Here is a 9,726-nt window from a genome sequence, read left to right on the forward strand (position 1 = left end):
CAGACACACAGACAAACACATTCACAGCGCTCTCTGCTTCACCTCCGCTTACGTGTTTTTGGACCCGTTTCACCTGGCTTATGTGTTTTTGGACTCACGCAGGGGGAGAACATGCAAACTCCACACAGAGAGGACCCTGGCCACCCGGGCCGGGAATCGAACCCAGGACCTTCGTGCTACCCACTGCACCACCATGCCACCCTGCTTCAAATATATTTTGTCCTTTTTTGGTCATTCTATTATGAATGCCGACTCCAAGAGATCTGTAGCTAATGATGCAAAAGTAGACACTGCTAAAATAAATGGAATTACAAATGACAAAACGCCAAAAAACCAAGAAATACCAAGAAATGCATCAATATGACCAATAAAATGTCAGTGCAAAATGTAATGGATTGGTTTTAATTGGAAAATTAATGCACTCTGACTTGTGCCAACACTGAAAATACTATTTGGTAAAATAGTAACGAGAAGTCTGGTAAAGCCTAGAGAAACCGTGCACTGATGGTCAGCTACTCTGCTGATAGGTTACACGTTTTTTCTCAGAGAGGGATTAGCTCTTGCTAATTGTGCTAATGCTGGAGACAGTCTCATTTAAGACACTGAGAGAGCAGCTGGAGATCAAGGTTTTTCTCTTTACTGAAAAAGTCTCCTGTCTACACAGGGCATGGAGCCATAAATTTAACCTTATAAATCAAAGTTCAAAAACCAAAAAGTCAATATTTATTACATTAGCATCGCAGTTGTTAGGGATTTGCTTTAGTGAGCTCATTACAGGACAATTATAAAAACAAGGACATGGATTAATAAATGTCAAGGGACACCAGTTATTAAAAAAAAATTAAACTGACATCAAATGACATGAAATAAACTATTTTTTTTATAAAATATAGTGACTGGTGCATTTAGAACACTATTGTCCATCTACATTGGTTTTGATGAGATGCTGATATATGTTTGTGGAGTCATTCGGTAACTGAATAGTCTCGCAGTAAGTGAGAAATCGGGAGGTTTTTGTTTTGATGGCTTTGAGTCTTTTCCCTGAGGGGACAGGTATCAGGAGGGGGTTTGGTAGGGTGCATGGAGGCCCTGAATATTCTCAGTCCTTTTTGCTTAATGCAGGTCTCACAGACGTCAGAGATGGAGGTCAGGCCATAGCGGACGATCCTCTTCTATTCGGCCCGTTTCCTTTGCCTTGTTGTGGAGTTCCCATACGGTACTGTTATTGAGAAGATGAGCACAGTCTCTCTCACAGAGAGGAGCTACAACATCCCCCTTGCTGGACACCCCAAACTTTTGAGCCGGTGTGAAAAAAGTCTTAAGTGTGCTTTTTTTTTTTTTAAACACTGTTGATAATATTATCATACCTTATCAGAGAGGAGGAGACTGTTATTATAAGAAACTTGAAACTGTCCACTTTTGAAACTGTCCACTCTTTTTGCCTCCTGGCTGTTGATAGTCAGAGACAGAGGAACACTCTCATCACTCCAGAAGTTACTCAACAGCTCATCAGTTTTGGAAACATTCAACTCACGGTCGTTAGGATAGCATGAGTCAACCAGAGTAGAGACTTCAGGCCTGTAAGTTGATTCATTGTTCCATGAGATTTGTCCCACCACTGTTGTGCCATTAGTATATTTGAACATTTTTACAGAGTCATGATGTGAGACACAGGCATTTATCTGTCAGGATGGCCGAGCGGTCTAAGGCGCTGCGTTCAGGTCGCAGTCTCCCCTGGAGGCGTGGGTTCGAATCCCACTTCTGACAAGGCAAATTTTTTAGCACAATGGCTCAGTGGTCACTGCTGTTGTCTCACAGCAAGGAGGTCCTGGGTTCGAATCCCGGCCCTCCCAGGTCCTTTCTGTGTGGAGTTTGCAAGTTCTCCCCGTGTTTGCGTGGGTTTCTGCCAGGTGGTCCGGTTTCCTCCCACCATCAAAGACATGTGTGTTAGGCTTATTACTCCTGTCAGTGCCCTGACCACTGCGATGGACTGGTGACCTGTCCAGGGTTTTTCCCCACCTTTTGCCCAGTGAATGCTGGGATAGGCACCCCTCACGACCCTAATTATGATAAGGGGCTTAGATAATGAGTGAGTGAGTGCCCTGACCAGGGCACTGGCAAAAGAGCTGGAGTTGGTTCCCTGGGGCTACGCTGCAGCTGCCCACTGCTCCTAGCCTGTGTGTACCCACTGCCCACTGCTCCTCGTCTGTGTGTACTCACTGCTCACTGCTCCTAGCCTGTGTGTACCCACTGCCCACTGCTCCTCGTCTGTGTGTACTCACTGCTCCTAGTCTGTGTGTACTAACTGCCCACTGCTCGTAGTCTGTGTGTACTAACTGCTCACTGCTCCTAGTCTGTGTGTACTCACTGCTCACTGCTCCAAGTGTGTGTGTACTCACTGCTCACTGCTCCTAGTGTGTGTGCACTCACTGCTCACTGCTCCTAGTGTGTGTGTACTCACTGCCCACTGCTCCTAGTCTGTGTGTACTCACTGCTCCTAGTCTGTGTGTACTAACTGCCCACTGCTCATAGTCTGTGTGTACTAACTGCTCACTGCTCCTAGTCTGTGTGCACTAACTGCTCACTGCTCCAAGTGTGTGTGTACTCACTGCTCACTGCTCTTAGTGTGTGTGTACCCACTGCCCACTGCTCCTAGTCTGTATGTATAGGATGGGTCAAATGCAGAGGATGAAATCCCCCACGGGTCTCAATAAAAAGTACCTCTTCTTCTTGTCATGTACAATTCATACAGGAGAGCTGATAGAGCACAACCTTGTGAACCTCCTTTCTTTACAGTGGGGACTTTAGAGAACCTGTTGTTCATTTTATCGGCCTGTGCTCTATATTGTAAAAAAAAAAAAATCAAGAACTCATTGACATAGGGTGTAATTAACTGCTAACTGCCATAATTTATCACTCAGTTTTGTGGGTTTAATTGCACTGAAAGCTGAGCCACAGTCTACGAAGATAACAGAAGCTTCTAGATGCTGTGGAATGGAGTGAAGACAGAGAGAGACACAGAATCTTGAGCCTGTATGCAAACTGGTAAGCTTCTAACTCACCATACAGGGCAAGGCGTTTACAGACCAGGCACTCAAACATTATTACAGAGGGTAAGGCAACAAGTCTCTAATTGTTCAGGCCGCTAATGTTGGATTTCGTAGGCACTGGGAGTTATGGCCCGAGACCTAAAACAAGCTGGATACCTTGCATTGCAGTGGTGAAGAGACCAAGTAAAAATGTCAGTAAAAACAGGAGCAAACTCAGTTGCACAACATTTTAGGGTTCCAACAGCTGCCAGATCAGGGTGTGCTGCTTTCCTACTATTCTGTCTACGCAACATTTGTGGTTGGTGCAAAAGCAAAAAAAGCTCTGTAACCTCATGCTTTAAAGCACAGTGACGAAGGATAACATTAATTTTCGTGTTGTTTGAAAGACGAAATGATAGGTGAGCTAATGAACAGGTCCTCTAAAAGTTCACGCCAGTTTATGGCTCTACAGAATTTCGTAGGAAACCTGCCATAAATTACCTGAATATATCCTGGAAATGACTTTGCGCTTCAGGGCGTTGTGTATACCAAAGCTGGTAGCACTTAACGTCTCCAAACAAACTCACAAACTCACTGGAACCAGACTCGTTCCATCTCGTCCCAGACACTGTTACCATGGAGCCACTCGGACTTATGAAATAAGCCTCTATGAAACGTGAAGAGACCCCATCTTTTTCCTCAGATCTCCTCAATTTAAAGACATGGAGCCAAACTGCTCCTTCCTCTTGCCCGGAAAAAAAGAACTACACTTGTTCATCAGCCGAGCAAGCATCAGTATACCAAGCCGCATCATGTCGCAGCTTTGTTAACTCCTCTAAATACTTTCTATCTATGGTTCAAATAAATCCACTGGATAGTTACGACTAACAGACTTTCTTCACGGCAAACGTTTTCTCCTTTCTCAGTTCATTCAGTGTTAATGTTTTGACTCTAGAAATCTTTTTTGGGCAACAAAGCGGCGTGTTGTGTCATCGCAGGCGCATCAAAGACTCGATTTTATGTGCAACTCGTGAACAGTGTTGAAAAAACTGACAAAAGAGGAGTAACCACCCACACAAACACACACACGCGCGCGCACACACACACACACACACACATTAAGTCCCACAAATCAAATATTCTTGCATAATATCCCCAGCTGTAGCCTGAGAGTTTCTTCTACCTTCACTTACCTGGAAAAGCAAACGAGAGGACAAAGAGAGGAAGAGAGAGAGAGAGAGAGAGAGAGAGAGAGAGAGAGAGAGAGAGGGAGAGAGAGAGAGAGGGAGAGAGAGAGAGAGAGAGAGAGAGAGAGAGAGGGAGAGAGGGAGACAGAGAGAATAAGGCGTAAAGGGGTTTGAGCTATTCAGAGGGCCATAGGTGGAGAGAGTGCTTGCTCTCCATTACAGGGAGGTAATAACAGCCTGAGCAAGGGGCTGGGGACAAGCTCTTAAACATGATTGTACTGCTGATCTCTGCTTATTGCTGTTAGGAGACCAGTAAACATCAGTGACCCCTGCCTGCCAAACACACACACACATACACACACACACACACACACACACACACACACACATACACACACACACACACACACACACACAGAGGGAGCGAGAGAGTTGATACAGGTCACATAAAGCTTGCTGGGCTGCCTCATTGCATGGCTGTTAGAGTTCAATATATGTCAATATCACTACATGGGTTTCAATGAATGTCCACACTATCTCTTCTCAATAAACCTAACCATATTTCTATAACGGTCTGGCTTAACGACACACTCCTCTAAGTGACTTATATTGCTTTCCCCCCCTCACCGGGCTTGACATATGTAACATCATGTTCTCTGTTATTGTGTCGCACAAGTGTGAAGGCTCACAATTATTTTCGCTCTTTTCTTTCAATTCATTTCTTTTTCTTTATGTTGCTCTCCCACCTTCTCTCTCTCTCTCTCTCCTTGACAGAAGGAATTTTGATCCCAGTCAGACAAAAAGCAGATCGGAGTGTTTACAAATGGGATTAGCTGCTTGCGTTTCCTAGAACAATTTTTGATCGTGTGGGAATCCCAGAAATCCATTCAAAGAGAATGATGAGAAACGGGAGAGAGTTGAAAAAAGGGAGAGCGAGAGAGAGAGAGAGAGAGAGATGTACTTTTATGAGAGCAATACAGAGTTGGAATAGAATTTGAGCTTTATTTGTTACAAAGTCATCAAGTCATGAAATTAGAGATGAGACCCCACAGTTCTCAGTAAGCCACCGCAAACATGGCTAGGCTCCCTTTAGTTTTGGTATATCCTCAGGGAGTACAGCTTTGGAAGAGATAAAGGTTGTGCTGGTTGAATGCTGTGCTTGTTTAAATGCACTCTGCCATGGCTCAATGAAGACAGATATGATTGCTTATTCACCATGCAGAAAAGTTCCTAACACGCATGGGTGTGAATAAGTACATCAGTAAAGTTGTAGCCAATAGTTGAGAAGATTCTTAATTTTAATTTTAAAAATGGAGAGCTAAGATTGTCCATGCCAAAAGATACTCTCTCTCTCTCTCTCTCTTTGAACTGACTGTAATGGGTTCTGAATTGTGACAACTAGGTGACGGTTGCTGAAATTCAGACGTAATGTCTCAAAATATTGTTAAATCTGGAGTTAGAATCTGTAGAACTAGGAGAATTCTCTTTATCTGTTGACACTAGATTGTGGAGGTCCTGTTAACCCAGCAGGTCTGCAGATGTCTACAAAACCTGTGGAGGTGGATTACACTGGGAGCCTATGGCTGAACCGTTGGTGTTCTACAGTAAATTAAGTTTCCTACTGGAAACACCCGGGAAGGTGAGAAAAGGTGAGAATCCTGCCAATAAACTTGAGTAGCAACTGGTGTAGAAGACACAGAGAAATGTAGGTAAAACACATTACAGGTGAAAACTGATTTCTTTCTTTCTTTTTTTATGCCTCCCATTTGAATGTGATGTTGACGATTGTATATTTGGATGAGATTGATTACAGCTGATTTTTACTGACTGTGTGTGTCTGTTTCCATGTGTGTTTTTGTTCAGTTCGCACTTCAGTTCCTCCTTGCTTCAGTTATTGGATCTGCGTTTCATCCAGTGATGAGAAACACTAGATAACAAACCACCACCATTTCTTGTTATTTTAAACCACCACAATGTTGCTGCCAGGAGGTTACACCATATTTCCAGAAAAGTCTGTTTGGCACTTAAAAGGACCACTTGATATTTCACCATAGAACAACCTTCACAATTTGCATGATCATACACGCATATGACTTCTCAAATATAATGCACGTAGGCGTGCACACGAATTCTTTGGCATGCCCCCTCTTGTTTGTTTTCAGTGTCAGTTTGGTGTGACCTTTTCCTTCAACATTATATATCATTTGATTAGTTATGACAGTTCAGTGTTTTTGATCTTTCTGATGACCCTGGGGTAGATCCCATTAGAAGCTTGAGACGCGACGTCACAGAGCTGATAAACCCAGAAATATGTTCCCACGATTTAACGACAAGAAAGCATACTGTCTCTCTGTCTGTCTCGCTCTCTCTCTCTCTCCCTTTCTCTTTTGTTAAAGACGCTATCGGAGAAGGTAAATAAATGAACGCGTTATCAGAGATATGCGAGAAACAAATCCGGAGGATGAACGCGCGTCGCGTTGACTCATATCGCATGATGGAATTATTAAGTAGTTAACAGGTAGAGGCAGTACATCGACGCCCAACAAAGGCAGTCGTGTTAAGACATAAACCCAGATCAGCGACACTACCTCATCCTACCATGATGTCTTCGTTTCAACTTCACAGAGCAGTTGAAATATCACTCATGGGGTTGATTCAACGCCACTCCGCCAAGAGCTTGTGCGCTCTCGCATACGGGAAAGCACCGTTACTAATACCTTCGAAGAGCTGTCTGAGTCGACGAGAATTGATGTGCCCGCGCTCTTACACCTCAAAGAGTTGCCAGAGAAATGTTGATAAATACAGATGATCTCATGGTAACAGAGTTGAAGCGTTTCCATCCTCAGGTCGAACCTTAGAGAGAGGAAAAGAATGATAAGTTGTATTTTTCTCTGTTAAACCACGACAAATAACCTACTCAACAGTTTGTCTGCCAGATAATCTGTCTCAACCTGTCTTTTTCAATTTATTTTATCTTGTTTTATTTTCATTTTTTTTTTTTGCATCACATACTGTTGAGTTTTGCTTCAACAACTATTTCTACAATGACTCCCTCTGTCAAGGTCTTAGTAAGAGAACCTATAATATCACAGACATGAGACATGATGTGCTTTCTTGCCATTATTTGAACAACAAATAATGTTATTTTAGAACAGGTAAACGAAATACCCCAATCTAACCTTAAAGAGAAAGTGACCTATAGGAATTGTTCATCCACGGACAAAGTTTAAGGCGGTTTTGTAAAGAGACCTGAGACAAAAAGGCTAAGAAAACTCTGTAAAAGTGTAAGCTTGAGGGTCATTTCTGTCACGTGTGAAGGCGAAGAGATCTTTGCTGTTCAAATCTGTACTCTTAGTTAGAACATCGTATAACGTCATGTATTTCCCCGTCATTTGTGTGCCCTATCATTGATACATGAATAGAACCAAACAGAACACGGTGTCTTGGCGAGATTTTATGAGTGCTTGGTTGTGCAATAAAAATTGCGAGAAAAAGGAAATAGTATTTCAGGAGTGTATAGCATGAATGGAGGGAACATTCAGTTTTACCTTCAATATCAGAAACCATTTTATCATAAGTCTACTGTAACTCATGTCTGTGCCCAACATGAAAAGAATGTTTTAAAAAAAGAAAAAAAAAGAATAAATAAAGCAATTATTGTATTCCAAGGAGAAAAAATTCTCAGGCATACAAATTACCTGCTCAGGTCATCCTCATGACCTTATTTAAGCATTCCTTCCTCCGGGCAATTGCTGTACGTTCTTTCATTCTTCCAGACCTCTTCTAAACAGTAAGCAGTTTTGAATTCCTTCATGGTAATTACTGGCATTCAAATGATTCAGACATCAGATAAAATGCATGCACGCGCACGCGCACGCACACACACACACACGTGCGCACGCACACACACACACGCACACTAAGAGTTATACAGGGTTGGGAATTATTTAGATGTCAGTGAGTCAATACGCTTGCTTCTGTTTCTTGATTTCGATGGTACACGCTGTGTTGGGTATCTGAACCTTTAGCAAATACAGGTGTTCTGTGGAGAACACCATGGCATTTATCAACCTTGTGAATACTGCATCTGGGTAAATAAAACTTGTGTGCCTGTAAAAAGCTGAGGAGGCTTAGGAGTTTTTTCTTGGCCTTTTAATATTTCAGAATAAAATAAAAATGTCATGTTAACCTCACATTGAAGGATGTGAATCCACAGTGTGGGAGAGAAGAGAGGAAATAAACACACAGACACACACACACACACACACATACAGAAAGAGAGAGAGAAAGAGAGGAAGAAGAGCGATATCTGTAAAGTACTCTTTGTAACCTGAAACAGGTATTCTTTGTAACCTAATAGGGATTCTTCGTAACCAACAGACATTCCGTGTAACTTCAGCGGGCATTCTAAGTAACCTAAATGTGTTCCGTGTCACTTCATTGGGCATTCCCTGTAACCTTAGTTATTATGTAACCCCATTCTTTGCAAACTATAGGTATTCCTGCAACCTAGGACTGTGCCATGCATTAAACCAATGCATGATCCTTTTTGTCATTAACAATGAAACCTCTACCAAACTGCATTCAGAAAACACTCACTCTTCAAAATTCTTCAAAAGTCATTTTTTATGTCTACATACTATGTGAATAAACTGGAGACACTTATTTTACCGGTTGGCCTGACACAAAGTAATTCAGAATAAACAGGAGTTAGAAGAATTTGAGATGAGGAGACAAACAGGAGAGCTAGGGGAGAGGTAGGGATAACTAGAGGTTATGACCTCTGCATCTCAGTGACACATTTTTCCACATCTGAACCAACTTCAACCCATACTCTGTGTCTGTAAACACAAATATACATTAATCAATTGTAGTGAGACAGGCAAACAGTTGGAGCTTTGGGTGTTCGGCCCTCTAATTCATCCAATACACATTATAAATGAAATCGCATAACTAACACAGAATGCAGAATACTGAATGTCTATGCTTTTGGGAAACAAAGGAATACCAGGGAACTTCAGCAGACACTATAGCGATGTGTAGAGCCCATATACTTTATCCCCTCACTAAACTCTGGCCATTAGTAAGTATTAATACTCTATCAGTGTTAGTACTACCACCTATGTGACACAAACCCTCCTAAGTTTCTAACAGTGTTACGGGTTGTCCAATTGATTTGGGAGAGAAAAACAGACATTCTGGTATGTGACATGTGGCAAACACCATCTCTCCATCAGTTTGATGAGTCAATTGGTGTGGCCTGTTTTGGGAGAACACTTTTTTAAATCAGTATAATTTTTCTTCTAAATAATTCCCTTTGTCCAATGGCTTTAGCAATGTATTTAACTGACCCTGTCTCCAAAATACTTCAGTACATTCACGTTGTAATGCTGAATATACAACATGGTTACAGACATACTGATCAAAGTTCTTTTGAAATATTTAAAGTCAAATTTGGCATTACTGACTTTTTCAGGGGCAGCTGCAGAACCCTACAGAGCAATGCTTCC

General features: G+C 42.2%; 1 non-coding gene across 1 annotated transcript; it reads left to right on the forward strand.

Annotated features, from left to right (window-relative positions):
* The first annotated feature begins 1,684 nt into the window (after positions 1 to 1,684).
* trnal-cag (transfer RNA leucine (anticodon CAG)) lies at positions 1,685 to 1,767 on the forward strand. Its single transcript has one exon. It is a non-coding gene; the product is annotated as a tRNA-Leu (tRNA).
* Positions 1,768 to 9,726: the final 7,959 nt, after the last annotated feature.

Source organism: Chanos chanos, chromosome 10 (assembly GCF_902362185.1).
Source record: "Chanos chanos chromosome 10, fChaCha1.1, whole genome shotgun sequence".
Taxonomy (NCBI): Eukaryota; Metazoa; Chordata; class Actinopteri; order Gonorynchiformes; family Chanidae; genus Chanos; species Chanos chanos.